Here is a 22157-nt window from a genome sequence, read left to right as displayed (position 1 = left end):
TCTCACATTCAACCTGGAGCTTAGCCAGAGCTCTGGGCACCCACCTGTCTCTGCTCCCTCTCACAGCACTTGAGTTACAGACACACTGAGGTGTCTGGCTTTTATTTGGGTACTAGGGATTCGAACTCAGATCCTCATGCTTACACAGAAAGCTCTTTACACACTTTTGAGTTATCACCGTGGCCCTGATTTGTACTTTTGAATCACTGGTAATGAATGACAGCCCACTATTCAATAATGCCCTCTAAACCGTTATTTCATAGTCACAAAGAGATGGAAATTGTGTTACTTTCACAATTATTTTTCTACAAAAATATACTTTTGTGAGTTCTTATAGAACACCAATTACAAATTTCTTGATCTTTTCTCAGACTCTTCTTTCTCAAAACAACTGCATTCTACTACAAACATTTAAATGTGATAATGACAAATATTCATCTGGAACTAACCAATGAAAGGGAAATGAAATTGGCTTCTGGTTTATTTTATGTTACTTTATCCATTTGTCATGTTAATAAATTGCAGGTGACAGAATAAATCTGCTGGCTGCTGTTTCTGTTTCCACAAGTCTATTTATATGCACCATATAAATGTTTTATGGGTAAATTTCCCATTACGTTTTGACTTAGAGTAATAGTAAGAAAAAATAATAATAATACTTTGCTGAAGGACATCCTCATGTGATCATAGTCTTTTGATCACTTTAAAATAATGAATTTAAATTTGTACAGCACCATAAAACAATGTTCTTTCTTTTCCTAAAGGAAGAAACAAAGGAAGGGAGGGGAGGGAAGGGGAGGAAAGGGGAGGGAAGGGGAGGGAAGGGGAGGGAAGGGGAGGGGAGAGGAGAGGAGGAAGGAAGGGAAGGGAAAGGAGGGAAGGGGGCATGAAGTTGGGAGAAAAATTGTTGGAGGATGTCTTAAGGGAATAAGAGGAGGCAGTTGCAGTGTATTTAATCAAAGTACATTGCATACATGTATGAGATAGTCAAAGAATAAAGGAAAGATATTACAAATGTAAATACATAAATGAAAAAGAAGCCATTGCTCTTTATCTTGTGAATCTGACCTAATAATCTCACGACCACTAGGTAAACTTTCTGGCACATACGCTTGACATGGTTATCTATCTGGAGACTGACAAAGAATGGGCCCATCATCTCATTCAGATTTCCTCTAGCAATTCTGTAGGCACCTTCCCAGTCCACAATTAGTTTGCCAGACTTTCTCTAGCTCGGATGATATAATGCCCCCACCAGTGTAGTCACCACATACCATTTGTGATTGTCTTTGTTGTCTTGAAAAGTTGTTACAACTTCTTTTTCCCAAGATTATACTTTCAGCGTAATTTCAACCTATATTTTCAGTCCTAGATCACATTTGGCTCAAAATAACTTTTCTTATTTTCTTTTGAAATGGTCACTATTTTGTGCTTAAAAATTATTTTTAACAATAGAATAATTACATAAAAATGATTTACTTTCAGTTGCAATAAATATGGTAAAGCAGAACCAATGGTACCTAATTCATTTGTTCCTTCTTTGGACATACATTGTAGATCATGATGTCAGGAACCATACAGACTTAAAAGGAAGAGATCACAATTCCTCTGTCATGACCTTAACTAGAGAGGTCTAGGAAGAGTGATTATTGGACTTAGGCTCCCTCAGCAGCATAGTGAAAGCTTCTCAGAGAACTTTCTATTTTATATAAATATAAAAGAATAAGAATAAAATTGATGCGGCTGAGAGAGAGGTGGGGAAAGGCAATCTAAAAAAAGAACACCATTTTTTTAAATGCCTAATACAAATATTTATGGGGAAAAATCATTGTGTTGATCATTTAACAAAGCTAGGAGCTGTTAAGTATGTAATTCAAAAGTGAAAATGAGTAATTCCTAAGCCTCTATGAACAAAGTCTGGAAGTTAAAAAACAAATTACCAATAAGTAAATAGATGCTATGCCCATAGTTGTATTTGAATTTTATACCACATCTATTGTGTCATGTCATTATACCACCTAATGATTATGTTTCAGTTAGAGAAACCACCAGGTGTCTGGGAAATGCCAAGTCATTAGCATTGTATGATGTCACCTGCTTCCTTTTAGAAGCAGAAAGCTATCCATGGCCCCAGAAACAAAGTGCTCTAGTTCCAACCAGAATTTTTGAAATGTAGACAAATCCTGTCCTCAGCTTTACAAAGAAGCAAGGACTTCTAATGCAATTCAAATGTTTTCAGATTTTGCTAGTGTTTAACGAACTACAGACCACATGGGTAGTTTGTTGCAGGTGTTTTGAGATCATGCTTTAAGCTTAAACCTCTACCCATGACATTTAATGACAACAGTCTGAACTTACAGCTTTAACCCTTAAGGATCAAGCAGGCCAACTAGGCAGAATTTTGACCTTAGTACATCATAGTGGATTCCAGGATTTACCCAGATGCAAATGGATGCTTTTATACAGGGATGATTTCTGGCCATAAACAAATGGCATCTACAATTGGTCCCATTGTCCACCAAGTGACAACTTGACCTAGCCTTGCATGGGAGAACAACATAGAACTCAATTGTTTCTTTAGGCCTTGGTTGACAGCAAAATAGATAATTACTTTTCATTTTAAGGCAGCTCATGCCCATATGAACTAGTAATTTTTGGGTTTAAACAGTCAGTGTTGGAGCTAGGGATATAGTCCAGTGACATTATAATCTCTTGAATGTGTAGCACCCTAGATGTCAATTTTTATTTTGCAGTGATGACTTCATAAAGGGATAAATCTTGGACTTGTGTGCCTGGTCCAGAGTCTCCAGAGGAATGCCCTACCACATGGCCTCAAATTGATCTGACTTAGTTAATTACAGCAGACCTGACCTTGGCTGTAGCTTCCTGATTCCAATGCGATTACAGTGCAATAAGCACATGGCAGGGGCACTGGCCTTTCATAAGCCCTGGAGACACAACTTCAGAACCATCACTGAAGCTGTGATTTTAAAGTCTGAGAAAAGTAGCTTTTCCTATGTAAGAACAATTAAGGGATGAGGAGAAAACCTTCAAAGGAGAAAGGTTGTTTATAGATAAAAGTAAGCCCCTCCAAAAGACAGGAGCAAGAAGCAGGAGAACAAAGGACATCTAAATCCTGCTAAGATGGCTGTGAGGATGAGCCAGCATCAGATTCATCATGGGGATGCTGAACCTCAGTGCTTAAAGGCAAACATAAGCTAATAGACTCTTATGTAGCAAAGCAGCGGGATGCTTTTTCTAGATGTAAGGATTTTTGTAACATCATAATTAATTTCATTCAAGGGGATTTCTCCTTAACAAAGTGGCAGTCCACTGGCCTTAGTTCTGTGTGGTAGAGAATAACGCTGTCATTGTAAGTTCTGTTTATTCGACCCCTTTACACCTGTGCACACCAAGGGAGACACCATTGAAGAAAATTAATCTTTCCTCTGTGAGCAGTTATCATTTGGATTTAGCTTCTGGGGTGGGAATAGGGGCTTATGTCCACTTCCTCTCTCAGCACTGGAAAACCACACATTTTAGGTCCTGTGCATATTGCCACAGTCTCTGCGAGTTCATATGTGTGCCAGTCTAGTTGTATCTAGGAAGAACTGTTTGGTTGGCGTTTTCCATCCCCATTGGCTCTTGCAATTTTTCTGCCTCCTCTCACACAGGGTTTCCTGAGAAGTTATCAGCTGGAGATTGGTCCTCCATGGTTGTTTGGTACACAGACAGGCAGGCAGACAGAAAGACAGACAGACAGACAGACAGACAGACAGACAGACAGACAGACAACATGTAATCCTTTTATGCTTAAAAATTAAGGGAAAGACACATTGGATAGAGTGCAGAGAGAAAGAGACCATTAAACACTCAGTCCTAAGTGGGATGTCTCCATCAAATCCCTCCCCACAAGGCCTCAGGCAACTCTTGCTGAAGACGGAGTGGAAAGACTGGAAAGCCAGGGGGGATGAACAGCACCAAGGAAACAAGGCCTTAGCCAATGTACATGCGAACTCACAGGGACTGTGGCAGCAAGTTCTAATGCCTTCAGAAAACATAACCTCTAGGGCCATTTGTCCCACGTTGGCTGGGAGAGACGTCTACACTAAAATGAAACAACCACATGTGTCATGACTGATTTCCTTGTCTTCAAACCCCGTCCACAAATCATCAGTTCTTTAACAGCTGTCTAGGCCAGGAAAATCAGGTTTCTTCTCCAGGAATGTAAATTAAAAAAAAAAAAAGTAGATATACATCCTAAATTTAAGTAACATTGCTGTTCAATTTTTCCTAAATTGCCCAAAGTATTCTGTCACAGATTTCCTCCTTTAATATTTTTTTGTGTGTGTGAAACACAACAGACTCCTTTTTTGCAAGTCAAAAAAATGTCTGTAGCTAGATACACCTATCAGTGCATTGCAGGTGTATATTTTGAAATACATCTTCTTAACATCAATATCAAATGTTACTTAAAATACACATTTTTTCACTGGAACTATACTTTTATATGACCATATTTCTCTTCCTCCTTCTATACAAGGACAAACAAGTCATGATCACAATACCAAACCAGATCCTCACGGAAACCTTCCATTGCATAGACTGAGGCAATAAGTAAATAACCAGTGAAACCAGTGAAAAAGTAGCCTCTTGTATGGAGGGAGCAACTATTTGAGAACATTCCCCAACACAAGAGTCTTGCTTTCATTTCATTGTATTTTTTTCTCCTCAGACTTTAGCTACCGTAACCCAACAAATGCCATTTTGTGCATTTAGAACGTTTCACAATGTTTGCCTCTATCAACTTCCAAAATATTTTTATCTCCCCCCAAAGAATGCTCCATACCCATGAAGTAATTGTTCTGAAATATGGTAGACTCTGAGTTTAACGTTCTCGGTGAATGGATTTAAACTAATTACTCAAAATAAGTTCATCAAAATTTATTACATGGGTATAAAAGCTATCTATCTTATTTTCCTTTTCTTCTGTTCTTGCATCCCCTAACACATACAAAATATGCAGTTAATATTGTTGAACAATTTTTCAATATTTAAAATAATTTGAAGATTACGAGATTTATATTTGTGTATAATTAGAATATATTAGTTTGATCTGAAATTAATTTCATGCTGGTGAGGTTTGCAAATTTTATGCAGCAAAATTATTTTTCACGTTGTAAAGTATATTATAATTTCATGTTTAAAAGTGATAAAAAATATGTTATCAATAGAAAGCAAATTATTGAATACTAGGGGTTGGAGAACAGGAGGGATAATTACTTGCTGAGTATTGAGTGCTCTTTGGGGGAGATAAAAATATTTTGGAGCTTGATAGGGATAGGCCATGTCTCATTATACAAACACAGTACACAAATACAAAATGGCATTTGTTGGGTGACAGTAACTAAAGCCTGGGGAGAAAAAAAATCAGATATTTTCTTCCTGCCTCTGTAGACACTGCACACATGTGGTATGGAGACAAAACACTCATAACCATAAGACAAAAACCCAAATAGAATCCTTTCTCTCTTAAAATGTCTTTTTTACGCTATTTTATCACAGCAACAGCAAAAAAAAAATATTCTTATCTAGTTTGGAAGCTCCTTAGAGATATAGCTTCCCTACTTCTCTGTTTTATACAAAGTGAGTAACACAGCCTTTACTTAGTAACTACCTCTTAATCAACTGATAACTCTTGTTATGCTATGATGCTAAGACAACACTGTGGCTGTGACATTTTTCCATAACTCGAGGTCTATGTGATGCTTACATATAGCTATTTAATATGAACTTCATGCCAAACATACCCCCTCCCAATAATTCCTGATTATTTATACAATGCCCTTCCTTAGTTTAGGCTTTTTTTTTTTCTTTTTAAGATTGCACAGCATAGTGACTGACATGGTCCTTTAAAAACAGTATCTGCTTAAACACTACTCAGATTAAAATCCTTGAATGGCTTCCTGCCAGGGAAAAATTAACACATACACCTGTTTTGTGAAGGGAACACTATTACTAAGAGATCAGAAAAATACAACTGGTTCCCACCAAAGATTCTTTGGAAGCTTGGTGCTAAAATCCCAAACAGAAAAATGTCACTGCAGCCAGACAGCTAGCTGAGAAGGGCAGTGTCCGGACACCACAGAGCTGCTGCCTTGTCCTATCTCTTGCCTTGCCCTCTACCCAGGACCAGATTTTGATTAAACGTGGCTACCTTTCTTCACATAATTTGCATTGCCCTTATTTGCATACTGGCAGTGGCATAACTGGGAAGCTCATGGTAAGCTTCTAGTACTGTATGCCAGCCAATCTGGACTGCTATTATTCTCACAGCAGGAGTTATGTACTGGGGGGAAGCACACCTACGCATTCAAGCAAAAACGGACTTTGAAGATTCCCAGGGTTTATGGCTCCATGCTGCATGCAGTTACTGCCCAGCCCCCTACCTCTTGCAGTGTGATCAATTTGTTTTCTTTCTTCTCTGTCCTAAGAGGTAAATTCATTCACTGACCCTAATACACACACACACACACACACACACACACACACACACACAATTATTGTAAACCAAGAATTCTTATACGGCCTAACCCTTGCTTGCCATTCTGACATTATCTGAAACCGTGGTCCTTCCTTTTCCAGCATTGTGAACATCATTACAAGCGAGGCGGTCACTTCAGTTCCACCTAAGTACTTTGGCATCAATTCCCTTTTGCCTAGAACATTCCTCTGGTTTGCATTTGCCTGAATTTCTTTGTCACTCGTTTTTAGCTAAAGATTCAAATGCACGGAGATGCCCTTCATGGACAACTCAACTTAAGGATGTAAATCTGTAGAAACAAAATTGAGGTCCAGGATGAGGACAGGCAGGTAAAGTGGAGGTAGACAAGGGATTGTCCAAATTAAGGGGTTCAAGGAAGACTTCAATCTGAAGCTTCATAGTTGTAGCCAGTTAGCTATCTGGAGAGTGAACATTCAAGCTAATGGATGGACTGTGAGGCAAAAGTTGGTGTGCTGAGGATGCAAAGAGGTGCTGGATCTCAGCAAACATGAAAGCGGGAGAGTGGCAGGCAATGGAATCAGTTAGCAGCATCTTAGACCTTGTAGGACTCTTAAGGGCCTTCATAAGTAGAGACAGCAGTCTTTTGAAGGTTGTGAAGACCAACATTATACTACCAAGTACACTTTTTAAAGCTGAATAAAGGAAGAAAACATAAAAAGATGTTCTAAAGTGCATGCTCTAATGTTTCCTATAGATCTGGAGAGAGTAAGTGTTTTTGTTAGCACCCTTCTAGTACTACCCTAGGGTCAACTTGGATCTTGAAGTTTGACTGACCAGTACATTCAAGTGGACCCTGTCTTATACTGCCTTTCCTGATCTCCTTTCCTTATACTAATAATAACCTAATAGCTCTGAGTGTTTGCTTGATCTTATTCTGTGTATTTTATAATTTCCTTCTTCCACTAGAGGACTGGGTAATTAAAAGCGAACTGCTTTGTCTTGCCCAGTGCTGTGTCTCAATCTGTGCTTTATACAGGGTGTAAACCCATACACGCTGAGAGAAGAAATGAACAATGCTAGTGTTCAGCACAGCTGACCCAGAATGTATGTCTCTAAAATGAGAGCTATGATTACCTACAATGAGATGTAGTCAGTTCCAGGTACCTCCAGTGGTCCAGAAAACACCAACATAAGGCCTACTCTCCAGAAAGTTCCTGAACATCCTCATAGGATTATTCAATTCCTATTCAAGACAAAAGATGATCTATCCCTCTTTCAGATTCCAAAAAAATCAGCTGAGGAAATGCATTGTTATAAGAATAAATGTCAACTGTGCTTTGGAATATAGAATGTATTTATCACTCTCAAAGTCCTAAAATAATAACAATGCGGACAATTTGTTAAGTAACTTATTTTCTCAATGTGTTTCCTATTTGTGAATTTTTTCAGGCTGCAACATAAGGCCAAGATACATTTTATTGAGCATATCATCTGTTTTTAAGTGAAATACAGAATACCGATAAGCAATTCCCTACTGTGGAAAAAGAAAAAGGCTAGAGAATGCTTATCCCGCAAAAGTACACCTGTAATTACTACTCATGTTTCCTTTGACTGAAAGAATAACAGGACAGGAACAAAATCTGTCTCTCCTCTGGAAGTAGGAAATATATAAAACAGACATGTTTAGAGGCATTTTCTTAGAATTTAGAGCACATAATTGAAATATGTAGGTTTTCCCCCAAGATTATTTATGACTCTGAATCTATGATTTCTGGCAGAGATCACAGAGTCAATACAGTCCATAATTCCTATGTTGATTGAGGGAAATTTCTGTAGGGTGTCATCTTTACACAATGCTTCAAGTTATAAGCCCATATATAAACAGAAAAGTAATTAATACGTCCAACATATGTACACCATTCATAATGACCACGCTCACCTCCAACCTCCAACCCTTCTACCACCATGTCCACCCTCCTCTCTTTCCACAAATCTCTTCTTCACATATAGTGTTTATTCATTTTGTTTTATGACCCACCAGGATGAACCAGGGCCATTTGTGTGACTGTGAGTTTGAATCTATCCACTGGAGCCTGGTGGATTCAGCAGAGTGCACAAAACAAGACAATTACTCCCTCTCTCCCAGAATCTACCATAGCCAGTACTTCAGAGGTGTAGAATGTTTTTTTTAATTGTTACTGATAATACAAGAAAATAGGCCAATGCTAATGATAAAATATAACTTGGATACATTGAAAGCAAGATACAGAAAGGAAAGAAGGTACTGATCATTGTGATATTAACACTTACATCTACAGGTGATAACCGATTACTAAAATAGCCCAGAAATGCTGAAAAGCAGGCAAATCATCCCAATCTAGTGTCATTGCCTATGATTATGAATTCTCACATTTGGTGAAGATGTATCAGTGTTCTTGAGAATACGTGAAAGTCTGACTTTGGTCAGCAGATCTGGAGAATTTCAGGAGGATTCTTCATTCCAAACCTAAGTACTAGGTGAGGCTGCTGGAAAGAGCATCATGCAGTAAATTCATTGTGTAGTAGATCCATTGTGAATCTGCCTATATGGTGACAATAACAAAGAAAAACAAAACAAAACGAATGCATCTCTATCATCTATTGCTGGATATGGTTCACATCAAAATGTAATTCAAGGAGAGGTTGCAATTGAACATAGAAAGCTCCCGTGGGTCACCCCCTGTTAGTGTTGTCTGCCACCATGCTCCCACCACGATGATAAGTTCCCAAGTTGAATGTATTCTTTTGAAAGAGTTGCCTTGGTCACGATGTCCCTTCAAAGGAACAGAAAAGTAACTAATACACACTCCAAGTTTTCAATGTAGGGTTGTAATTCTGATATTGGTGGGGCATTGTTACTAATATAAGTTGCTAGCTTTACATTTACATGTTTTTATTGTTTTGTTCGTTTGCCTGTTTGCCTTCTAAAGAAAGAGAAAGAAAGCATGAAACTGCGTGGGTCGGGAGGTGAGGAGGGTCTGGGAGGAGTTGAGGGAGGGGAAACCATAGTCAGAATATATTGCATGGAAAAATATTTTCATAAAATTCCTCTGAAACATTTTAATGTCCATTTAAATATAAATTTCTAAGAGATGAGGGTTGAGGAAAGTCATTACTCCATGAGTCCAGTAGCTAGAGGGTCCTGGTGGCTTCTCCTGGGTATGGAAGCGAAGGAGAAGAAACTAAACTGCAAGGAACCTTAGAGGTAAAATCAACAGGCTCTGTGCAGATGCTAAAACAGGTTATTGACTGCCTTGAACAAGACTGCAGTCTTTGTAGTATAGACTAGTGAATAATCCTCCTGTCAATCACACATGTGAAATCCTAGTTTTATTATACACATTATATAATAATATCCCATCTGTACTTGCCTTTGTCACTTGTGTCTGGTCCTGTCTATTGAGCCAGTACTACAGTCTTTTTTTTAATCACAACAGATCATTTTTATTACTAAGTCCCTTACTTTGCTTTGCCAGGAGAATATGAACTGGTTACTGTAGCCCCAGGCAAGTGACATTTCTTTGCATATTTAGATTAATGGAATGTCTTAGTTAGGGTTTCTATTGCTGTGAAGAGACAACATGACGGCAGCGACTCTTATAAAGGCAAACATTTCATTGGGGCTGGTTGACAGGTCAGAGGTTTAGTTTATTAAAGCCATATCAAGAAACATAACAGCACACAGGCAGACAGGGTGCTGGAGAGGAAGATGAGAGTTCTACATCTGGAACTACAGGCAGCAGAAAGATAAGTAGGCCAACAGGCCTGGCTTGACCTTCTGAGATCGCAAAGGCCTCCCCCAATGACACACTCCCTCCAATAATGCCACACCTACTCCAACAAGGCCACACCTCCAAATAGTGCCACTTCCTATGAGCCTATGGGGACCATTTTCTTTCAAACCACTACATGTAGTGAACTGGTCTTTCTTTTTACGGGTGATTCCATTGCTCATATTATAAACATTGAAGATGTAATACTATATTACATTAACAGTTTGGAAATTTGCCATCATTTTTTTCTAAAGTTCATTTAATTTTTTTTTTAATGTAACCATTATCAGATTCCAAATTGTGTACAATTCTCACTGTACACATCCATGGGAAAGGTTTACTTTGGTTTCAGAATTTAGGTATTTAAATGCACTAATGCTTAAGGCAGAAAACGACCCAGATTTATAGTTTCCCATGAAACTATCTTCCCATGAAGATCTCCCAACTTCCTTAATGTTTTCAGTTGTGGGACTCTAGATGGGAGTCTTTGCTTCAGACAACATTATGTAATTTATACTTCATCTGTAATGCCATTGTGTCTTGAACTTCACATATTATCTGGTGTCTCTTGAGTTTCTTCTGTGGTATCCCGAGTAACTGGATTTCCTGCTATTAATGTGAAGTGTCAGCACTGTTTCTCCCTCCTCTGATTATAAATTCATCGTTGCTCTGGCTGTTGCTCTAGCAGCTGTTGCTGCTGCTGCTTTCCAGGATCCATACCTGGAGAACTTGTGATTCACGCCACTTCTTCCTCTTGTTCTAAAACTCACTGATACCCTTATTAATTAGTCCTGCTGCCTGCTTGTGTATCTTTTGTGATCTTTCCTGCCTACTTGGCTTGGAAATTTAATTAGCTGGCTGAAATTCTTTCATGGTTTCCAGTAAAGCCATTTAGGACAACCCAGGCTTCTCAATGTGTGTCTCTGGCTTCCTCTTCCTTCTCAGTCCACGGTTCACTCCTACAAATTCACACATGTTTTAGCTACATCTAGGTGACTCATCCATACAACAGGCACTGCGTTTGGATTTTGGTTCTTTAATGGAGCTGGAATCATAGTTTTTTCCATTCAGTTCTGGCTTCCCATTATTTTCTAAGCAGGACTTTTTAAGTTATGTTTGGTTTTTTTTTCCCTGATCCATTCAGTACTTTTTACCTGTTATTATGCTTGCTTGGTTCCTTTGATAATCTTGAGTTTATGATATAGCCCATGTGCTTTTTCTTAACTAATTTAGAAGGGATATAATAATAGAAACAGACTTCTTAAGGCTAACTCAAATTAACATGTGACATAGGGTCTGTGGTAGATATTGCTAGTGTTCACCAATAAGCAGTTCTCCTATATGCTTTGTATAAGGAATCATATACGTCCCTAAGATAGTTTAGGGCTATGGGTTTCTAGGTCAAATAATATGTAAATGGGTGTGACAGAGATGATATCCTCCACTGCACACACAACTCCTGTGAAGTTTCAGGATGCAGAGGTTCAATCTCTCAAGTCACCTAATCACCTTCAGTGCCTATGCCTTTGAGGATCTACCACCACCTGCACAGTGTATGTGAATAAATGATAAACCTTAATAACTATAGACACTTCAGAGTTAAGAGGTTTGGTTGTTGCTGTTGTTGTTGTTTTGTTTGTTTGTTTGTAGGTCCCTAGCTGACCTACATAGCTACTCATTATGTAGACCAGGCTGACCTTGAGCTCTCAGAGATCCACCTGCCTCTGCCTCCAGAGTGCCTGGATCAAAGTTGTGCACCGCCATGCTGAGCCCCAGCATTAGGATTTTTACACAAGTCCAGCTCTATCTGGTCCAATCCAAGTAGAAGCAAGATGACAAGCTCCGGTGGTGTGATCTAAAATCTACACTCAGATAGTTGGTGCTGGTTGGAAAAAAGCAGTTTGCTCATACGGAGAACAGTTCAGAGGGAAGGATGCAGATTTGAGGATCAATCTTAGCCTTATTTATAAAATGGAGTTATTATTAAGCAAGACAAAATTTTGTTAAGAACCTGAAGTTTTATTTGGTCCCAATGAAAGCATACACAATCATTGTAACTGAGTTTATAATTGCTTATTCATAACTTGTAATAAAAAAGTTATTAAATTTTTGTACTGATAAAATCTTGCTAATATCAAGGAAACTTATCAAATAAAGTCATCTAACATTGCTTCAAGTCTCATTATTTAATGGCTTATTTGAAGACTTCAGCTTCCTTGAAAAAAGTGACATTCAATGCACATATGGGATGTATTAAAATATTTCTCCGGATGCTATTGAAACTTGGTTTTCTGCACATTGCAAGGTTTATACTTAGACATTTTCTTGCCAGTTAAGTACATGAAAAAAATATATATGCACTATAAAATGCAAAAGTTGTTTTAACACAGTAATAGATATCCTCTCTCTCTTTCTATCTATCTACCTATCAATTTATCTCTTCTTTCTCTCTCAAAACAGATATTTTAATAATTTTTTTAATGATTTAAATTTTTGTATGTTTTCTTTCTTATTATTTTTTGGGTGTGTTCTGTGTGTGTGTGGGTGCTGTGTGTGCCTAGTAGTGTGAATGTGTGCACATGGGTGGGTGTGGATGCTCAAGGTGAATATCAGAGAGCTCTCCACCTTTTACTTTTTTGTGATGAGATCTACCACTGAAGCTGAGGCTCATCAATTAAGCTAGGCAAGCTGGTCAAAAAGCTCCAGGGATCTACCCATTTATGCCTAAGCTCTGCACAGGAGTGGGCTTACAGGAGCATGCTCCCAACCCTTCCTCTCTTACATGGGTTTTGAGGATCCTAAGTGAAGTCTTTGTGCTTGTGGGTGGAGGCATGGTCTGACTGATCTGTCTCATCAGCCCTGTTAGTATTCTTAATTACTGAGAATTTTAGTTTCCATGGCTACTTTAAAATGCAACTGAGGGATGGAGAGATGGCTCCGAGGTTAGAGCACTGATTGTTCTTCCAAAGGTCTTGAGTTTAATTGCCAACAACTACATGGTGTCTCACAACCATCTAGATATGATCTGGTGCCCTCTTCTGTCCTGCTGGCTCACACACAGGCAGAATACTAAATAAATAAATAAATAAATAAATAAATAAATCTCAGAAAAGGCAGCAGTTTATTTTCTCAATTTTGGAAATTAGAAATATGTATCCGTATATAAATATATGTGTGCGTGTATGTATGTATGTGCACACTAAAGTACATCTTTCTTACATCATACAGGAGATTCCTTAAAATATGACTAGCTCCCACTGTCCTTATTTCATCCTTCAGGTGGGATTATATTTTTCTATTGGTTTAAGAAATTATGATATTTAGATGACTTCTAAAAGATAAATCTCAATCACATATTTGCATATTGCTTTTATCTGGAAAAATAATAACAAATCCAATGATTTAAAACTTCCCCAGTACAAAATCTAAAACAACTGAAGTTAGGTTTCAAAAATACTTTATGTTAAATCTTTTTGTAGATTGTATTCCATCTGAAGCATTGTAGGAAAAACAAGACTAATTAAAATATATAAACTACATTAAATATTTTTCTTTCCATATCAGGAATAGATGTATCCTTGGCAAACCTAGTATGTAACTGGGTTTATGGTTAGTAATTTGGTTGTAGAAATGTGATTTAAGATATATTAACCTAATTTCCCAAGTCCAAGCATACACTGAAGTGGTCCTGTTAGAAGTAATTAAGAGGGAAACAGGGAAGTATAAAGCTAACAGATAACCTATTTATCCTGCAAAATCAGGTGCAGCTATCACATCAACCTGAATTTTCTTTCCATTTCCAAGGTATGCTCCAGGATTGGTCAAGAAAACACACACACACAATAAAAAGGATAAAATACGATTATTACCATAGCAGCAAGACAGAAATATTTTGCCATGGAAATCTTTCAGATATATGCATGTTTCTACGGATGTGGTCCAGACAGCAAACACATGGATTGTGGAGATGGGGCGGTCTCTTTCCTATCCAAGGGAACCTCATGGGTTTTCAGCTCTGCAACTCACATCTGATGTGAGTGAGAGTGACTGGGAGTCAAACTGGCAGCGAGTGTCCCTGCTCCCACTTCCTACCTGGTTACCTGCCTGTCTTCTTGGGCAATCTGAGAGTTTGTTTGCATTTCTTGGTAAGGACTTAAAGAAAGATGGCATTTCCTTGACAAGGAATTAAGACAGAGACTTAAATCGGGGCTTCCATATTCATTCTTCTTCCCTGGATTAGCACTGATGATGGATATTCCCAAAGGACGGAGGCAGAGAGTACAGAAGAAAGGAAAAACTCACCTGAAAGACATCACCCACCAGGAAAGGGATATTTGATCTGTTTGTTAGAATACAGCACACGAAATGCAAACTTTAGCAGCTGTAATCATGTTTGTGATTCAGCAATCAGGTTCTACAGACTATAGAGGTAACAAAACAAAACAACAAACAAAGAAAAAAACAACCAAGAATCTACTGTGGGCTCCGGAATGAAGGAGCTAGGAGTGATCCTCATCTCCTACAGACACTGATCACTGATACACCTGCAAGGGGAACAGAGCTTACACTACCCAAGACTCAATTGCTCTCTAAATTGGAAAGGATGCTAACTAATAGTCAAATAGGTTCAAAAATGAGTCTTATAGTGAAATTAATTTTATTTCAGCTTCCCATGAATATCTAAATCTTGGGCAGAGAGCTTTCTCTTTTTATGTTGATAGATAAAACTGAATTTTCTTCCATTCTTTTCTTACCTCCCCCCTCCTAAAATCTTCCTTTTCAATTCACTTACTTCACCTTAGCATCATCTTTAAAGGCCTTTCTGGTTCCCTGGCTAGCAGGCAGTGGCATTAAATGTCGATTTTCCCCAAGCTCCCTTAACCAGGTCATTCTCTCATTTACTTCTTCAGCTTCATGTCTTTTTACATGAAGAGAAAGTAAAACTGCAGCTGTGATGTTCTTCGGAACACATAGCATTTATTTTACCCTGGAACAAATGGCACTCCCAAGCAATAACACTGTTGTGTGCAAGGCTTTTTTTTTTTTTTTTTAAAGAAACTCTACTTAAATCGGTGCCAGGAACGAAATTCTTAGAAGAAAATGACAGGTTAAAGCGACTGTTCTTGTCAATATAGAGAATAAAATAAAACTCAGAAGGAAATTTTAGTGTTATTGCATTTACGACGATACTGAACTAGGTCTCTATACGGCTAATGCGCATGAGCAAGTCCTTAGCCAGGAACTCATACTTTGCAAACTAGAATACTGGGGAAGGGCCTGGGGAGTCGACGGGGGGGGGGGGGGGTAGGAGGGGCAGGGGCGGCTGTCTCAGAAATACAGGTGGTTTCATACAGAGCTCTGACCAAGTTGTATATCCCTTACTGGGCCTTCATTTTCTTTGTACTGAGTAGTTGAATATATGGTTTTCTTTCTTCTCTGGAACATGACTCTATCTATATTTCTTTTAGTGCTATCAGATCAGACAGCAGCATGTCACCTGGGTAACAGTAGAAACACTAGCACATTACCCAAGTAACAGTAAAACACTAGCACATTTACCTAAGTAACAGTGAAAACACTAGTACTTTACCAAAGTAACAGTACAGCCCCCAGCACATTACCCAAGTAGCAGCACAAGAACCAGCATATTACCTGAGTAACAAACACTAGTATGATACCCGAGTAACAGTATAAGTGCTAGCACATGAGCCAAGTAACTAGTACATTACCTGAGTAACAGTTCAAACAGTAGCACATTATCTGAGTAACAGCACAGGCACCAGCACATTGCCTGTGTAACAGTCCAAACACCAGCACATTACCTGAGTAACAATATAAATACCAGTACATTACCCAAGTAAGAGTACAGACACTAGCACATTATCCAAGTAACAACATGAACACAAGCACAAGTGTTAGTATAAGTTACCCGAGTAACAGTATAAGTGCTAGCACATGAGCCAAGTAACTAGTACATTACCTGAGTAACAGTACAAACAGTAGCACATTACCTGAGTAACAGCATAGGCACCAGCACATTGCCTGTGTAACAGTCCAAACACCAGCACATTACCTGAGTAACAATATAAATACCAGCACATTACCCGAGTAAGAGTACAGACACTAGCACATTATCCAAGTAACAACATGAACACAAGCACAAGTGTTAGTATAAGTCACCAAAGTAACAGTACAGAACCTTAATACACATCTTTGTCATGGGTAAATTCAATTAGAAGCTAACACCGAGCTCTTCCTAATGAGCTTAACTGATGAGCCTTAGAAATCACTTAAATAGGAAGCTCATAATCAGATGAACATTTGACGGGTATTTTCACTTGGGAATCATGACTATTCGTCATATCATCTCTCTTTCACATTAGGAATGTGCATAAAGTAACAATAAGCCACATGGTGAAGACCATTTCTGATTCAGAAACAGGAGACGGAAAATGCAGGTGTCTCCTTGCTGTGAGAACACAGAACAGCACCATTTTTATAAGTGAAAGTAGAGATACGGTCATTCCACATACAATTCTGCAACACCAAGCCCGAGAGTGTTAGAGGCAAGTAAATAAATACCTGCCACCAGGGAATCATTCTCCAGGACAAGCCATGCTTTAAACTCTCACAATAGGATCATCTAATAAATGATTCATCCACACACTAATATTTAATCAGTTCCTACTTTTAATTAATTAAAAAGCCTCTAAAACATGTATTCAAACTTTTTCAGGGTTCTTTTTTTGTCCAAGGGTAATGCCTTAGTCAAGATTTGTTTGTTTTTTTATTTAACATATATGAATGATGCAAAGTAAAGCATAGTATTATGTCATACAAAATGCTAATGTTCAATTATTTTTCTTAGATAAGTATGAACTTTTCTTATAATGCAATTGCTTACAATTATCTTTGAGGTATGTAAACTGCTTCACTGTAGCTTACAGATAGATTTCAGTTGCCTCTTGGACTTGCTTTTTAGTGTTTGCAGTACTGCACGTTTTACTTATTTAATTTTATATCTATAAAATGCTTGCTGAGTTCAATAACACCATTGATGATGCCAGATTATTACTAGTGGGTTTTCTTTGCATTGAGTCCTATCCCACAACCCTGTAGATTTCACAATCCCTAGGCAAGTAAGACTGTTCCCTGAATTATGAAGCTTTTCCACAAGAGGGCTCTTAACAGGCGAAAGCACTGCCCACTGCTGGTGATTTTCCTACATCTATTAGTGAGAACCAGAGAGTTAAGAATTTGAAATATTTCTCAGATAATTAATTAGATTTTAAAAATTACATGAGCAAATGTTTTCACTAACCGATTAGTTGATAGTGGCAACAGCCAAGTTTACAGAAGCATCCTTTAGGGCAGATAAAGTAATGTGTTAAGGGGCAGTACGTACACATTACAGTTATCGCTATTGTTGTGGACATACTAGAATTAGCTGTGGTAAAGAAATGAGCTTAATTGCTGGGGTCTGAATTCCAGACCTGCCATTTTTATTATTTCTGTACCATCGGACAGCATAGTCCCTGTTGCTCTCCCCATGATGAGTCCTGAGGGTCTCTTCTATGAAGGACAGTTGCAGTAAGGATGAAGAACAATGAAACACAACAAAGCAACGAGGAGAAAATCTCGGCTATATTAAGTGCTTTGTAACCTTTGGCCACTGCTGTTACTACTGAGGCACAGAGAGATGAAAAGGCAAACCCCAAATCACATTTATTGACTGAGAAGAGACAAGCTGTAGCCCGAGTCACGTGTTAGGGTGTGTAACAATAAGACATCTGATAAAGTTGTCTCTTCATCCTTCTCTCTCTCTCTGCCAGCACAACAGGTCTCAGTCTAAGCTGCAGTCTGTGCCTGTGAGTTACTGGAGCCTCTCTGTATTGAACGCAGACACATCTACTTGAGAGCCAGCACCATAGCTTATATATGTGCATAAGCAAATCATATAGTAAGTACCCACCAATGGCTAATAAGAATGATTTGTAAAAACAGGAATGAGAGTGAGCTAATTCCTGCCAATGTCTCATACAGTAGCTTTGTTATTCATCTTACATGGTTCTTAAAGGCTCTGTCAGCACCAGCTCAGAGCTCGGGAAATGCCATGACATCAAAACCCATGAGCTGTTTGTTGTTGTTGTTGTTGTTGTTCGATTTTTTTTCTGTTTTGTTTTATTTTATTTTTGAAACAAGTTTTCTGTACATAGTTAGTACTGGGTGTCCTGGAACTCACTGTGTAAACTAGATTGGTTCCTCTTCGAACTCATAAAGATTGTCTGTCTTTCTTTACAGAGTGCTGGGACTAAAGGCATGTACCACCACAGCCTGCTAGCCTGTGTTCTGTTTGTCCCTGCTTATAGTGTTCTGTATGTTCAGTGGCTAAAGGGAAATTATTAAAACACACACACACACACACACACACACACACACACACACACACACACACACTAAGAAGCTTACCTGAATCTTCTGGAGACACCAGGGAGATGAGGAAGAAAGGGGTTGGAGGAGAAGAGAGGAAAGGGAAGAGAAGGGATGTTCTCTTTCCACCTTCTTCTGTTTGTGGGAACCAGGCCCAACTGGGCTGCCTGCCTGCCTTGCTGTTGCAGGTCCTGTTTTAAGCAGCTTCCGTGTCTGTGCTTATGTTAGTTAGCTAGTCATAGTTCCTGCTATGAGAACGCACTCCTCCTTTCCTTAGGACTTTCCCTTGTGTGCGCAATCACTTCTTGAGGGATTTCACCTGCGAGTGGGATTCCTGCTTTGCTGCCTATAAAAAAGTTCTTTGGACGCTGAATAAAGGCCGCCGTTCTCTTAGCACTAAAGACGCACTGTTTTAGTGTGTGTGTGTGTGTGTGTGTGTGTGTGTATTTTAAATCCACAGTCCCTTGCCCTTGATCTACTGCGGTGGCGCAGGTACCACATCTGTTCTTTAAAAATTAGCTACTGAAGACCAGAAAGATGGCTCAACCCCAAAAGGATAAAGTCACAACCAAAAATTGAGTATAGAAATTCTCAAATTCTTTTCTTTCAATTTCCCTTTAATTTTTTTTTGTAAAAATCTTAAAAATACAACAGGCTAACATCTAATTCAATTATTGTAGGTAAGTGAGGTGGTTTAAAAAACTAAACACAGGTTCTATTAGCAGTCTGTTATGGTCAGTTACCAAAGCCTTCTTTACTACTGGGCGAGGCTGACATGAATGCAGTGTTTGCCTAGGAGATTGACAATCAGAAGCCAAAAGCACTCAGGAATGTGAGTTACCTACAGTGACACACATCACTCTATCTAATAAGGGAAAGCTTCCTCGGGAGGCAACTGAAAAAAAAAATGATGGGCTAGGAGGTGGGAAGTGAGGAAATAACATTCCTAGTAGAGGAATCTAGCAGCCCAGAGAGCCAGGAGCACAAATCACCATCCAGCTGAGGAGAAAGTAAGAGAAAGGGATGAGTGTCAGGGCAGAGTCTTCAGAGATGGAAGGCAGAGGATTCATTACACTATGAAACACAGTACAGAACATGGAAACAATAGGTACGTTATTCTGGGGGACAAGCTTAAGAACGAACACACACACACACACACACACACACACACACACACACACACACACACACACCTGCTTAGAATATATTGGAATCAGAACCATCATCAAACGGAGTCTAGAATGTTGTGAGAAGACAATAGCGAGCCCTGGAAGAAAAGAATTGGCCACGATTTCATGGACGGCCAACATGGGACCTGAGCATTCCAGGGAAGAGTGTGAAGAAAAATTTCGAGTAGTAAACAATGCTCAAAGGCCTATTAAGTAACAAGCCACCTGAACAATCCAATTGTTTGCTTTAAACTTCCAAAGTAATCTATTCTCTCCAGAAAGAAGTGAATAAAAAATAAATACCTAACAAAAAGATAAATGGGAAGAAGCTGGGTTTTCATGTACATGTTTAAAAACAATGTCCCAAAACTGTGGACAAACAGTCAGGCGCTGTGGCTTTCTCGGTGCAGGGCCTGAGTCCTCTGGCTCCACGATTCACAGCCCTCAAGAGTCTTTATTTCCTTCTATGGTTCCTTAGAAATAAACCCAGTTATGGAAATATGAGGAAAAAAAAAACAATGTCCCTCTAGAACAGGTTTCTGTGATGAAAAATTTTAAATGCTTGGAAATGATAATTGTCATACCAAAATACATAAGACATGTAAATCCATGTCTAGATGAAAACTTACAGTATTATGTGCAGGTATAAGGGGAAATATGAAACTTAGGAACTTCAAATGAAATGAAAAGAAGCCAGAAAAATGAGTCAAGCAACTAGACACTAAACATACAGTAAAGTAAAAATCGAGTCCCAAAAAGGATAGCAGTATATCGTTAAACCAAGTGAAAAATAACATGAGACACTAAAGCAAGCATCAGTATAGATTTGTTAGATGTTAAAAGATACGGATATAAACAGTGCTGTTGCCAACATTTGCAAATGTTAAGTGAAATCAACAGATAGAAAAATACCATTTTACAAAATTAATAGGCACCATTGGAAAATCAGAACTACAGCTGACAAAAAGGAAGAGTGTATGCATTTATTGAGATAGTTAGTGTTTTTTTTTTTCACCTCCTGCTTCTTAATGGCTAAATGATTGCCAGTATTAGTATTTCCAACTGCCACCACGAGGTGGCAGACGTTTCTAAACTATGGCGGGTAACCGTGTGTCTGCAGGACACCATTTTCGAGCGATGTGCAGTAATCACAAACAGAAGGCTTGTCAGTCTGAAACATTTTCATTATCGTTGCTTGAGTACCTGCATTGTTTTCATGAGACAAAGACAGCAACAGGAACAAGACTGTGTTTAAAAATTAAGCACAGGTTCGATTAGCAGATGTTGAATCCCACCCTAACAATAGAACCTTCCACTTCAGGCTCAGAACAAGGCCAGAGAAGTAGAGCAGCCTAGCACAGATTGCCGTCACCATGACAACCTTTTCAGCTCCAAGCACATTAAAGCTACAGCATTACCTTTTTGAGAGAGAAAACTATATTTGAGTCACGACTGGTATTCATTTTTTAAAAGAAATTAAAAATTGATTCTAATTAATGAAGCTAAGTTAGAGGAGGATGCAAGGACATGGATTTGAAAATGCTTTACATAATGTCTATGCAAATGAAAAGATGCATTTTATGTGGCCCAATGTACTGAAATTACTGTTATCCTCTTTTGCTTTCTGTGACATCATCTCCTTTGTTACAGGCCTGGTCCCCTCTTAAGGCTTGCTGTATTCGTGGATGAAAAGAAAACAAAAGCTGTTCATCCATTAGCAATCAGACTATTGAGCAGATGGTCTAGAGCACGTTGGGACTTACTAGGGGTCCAGCAATTGTCTTGTCTTCAGGCTGGTGAAATGAAAAATCTCAGTTGCCATTTGAGGAAGATTGTAGGGTCCAGCTTCCCACTCCCCTGAAGGACATTGTTTACTTTTTTGTTTTTGTTTTTATTTTTGCTTTTGTTGCTTTTTTTTTTTTTACTTCAAAATATCGAAAGGAGGAGGAAGAAAAATAAGGTAGGAGTATGAGAAGGAGGAGGACAAGGAATATGAGGAGGAGGAAGAGGAGGAAGGGTAGGAGGAGGAAGAGGAGGAGGAGGAGGACATAAAGTATAAAGAGGGGTTATGGGATAAGAGATTAACATTGAAGAACAAATGATTTAAGAAAGATGTTGTGTGATACCATATCCCAGGACACAGGATAGTATCTTAAAATACTTGAAATTGTGAGTGAAGATGAATTGTGTTGCTTCTTTAAGAATACATTAATAGGGTGTACTGGCCTGGGTTCTCTGGAA

The sequence above is a fragment of the Acomys minous genome (genome assembly GCF_964271855.1).
Source record: "Acomys minous genome assembly, chromosome: 14".
In the NCBI taxonomy this organism is placed as follows: domain Eukaryota; kingdom Metazoa; phylum Chordata; class Mammalia; order Rodentia; family Muridae; genus Acomys; species Acomys minous.
The sequence above is the reverse complement of the archived record's forward strand: the minus strand, read 5'-3'. Positions refer to the sequence as shown.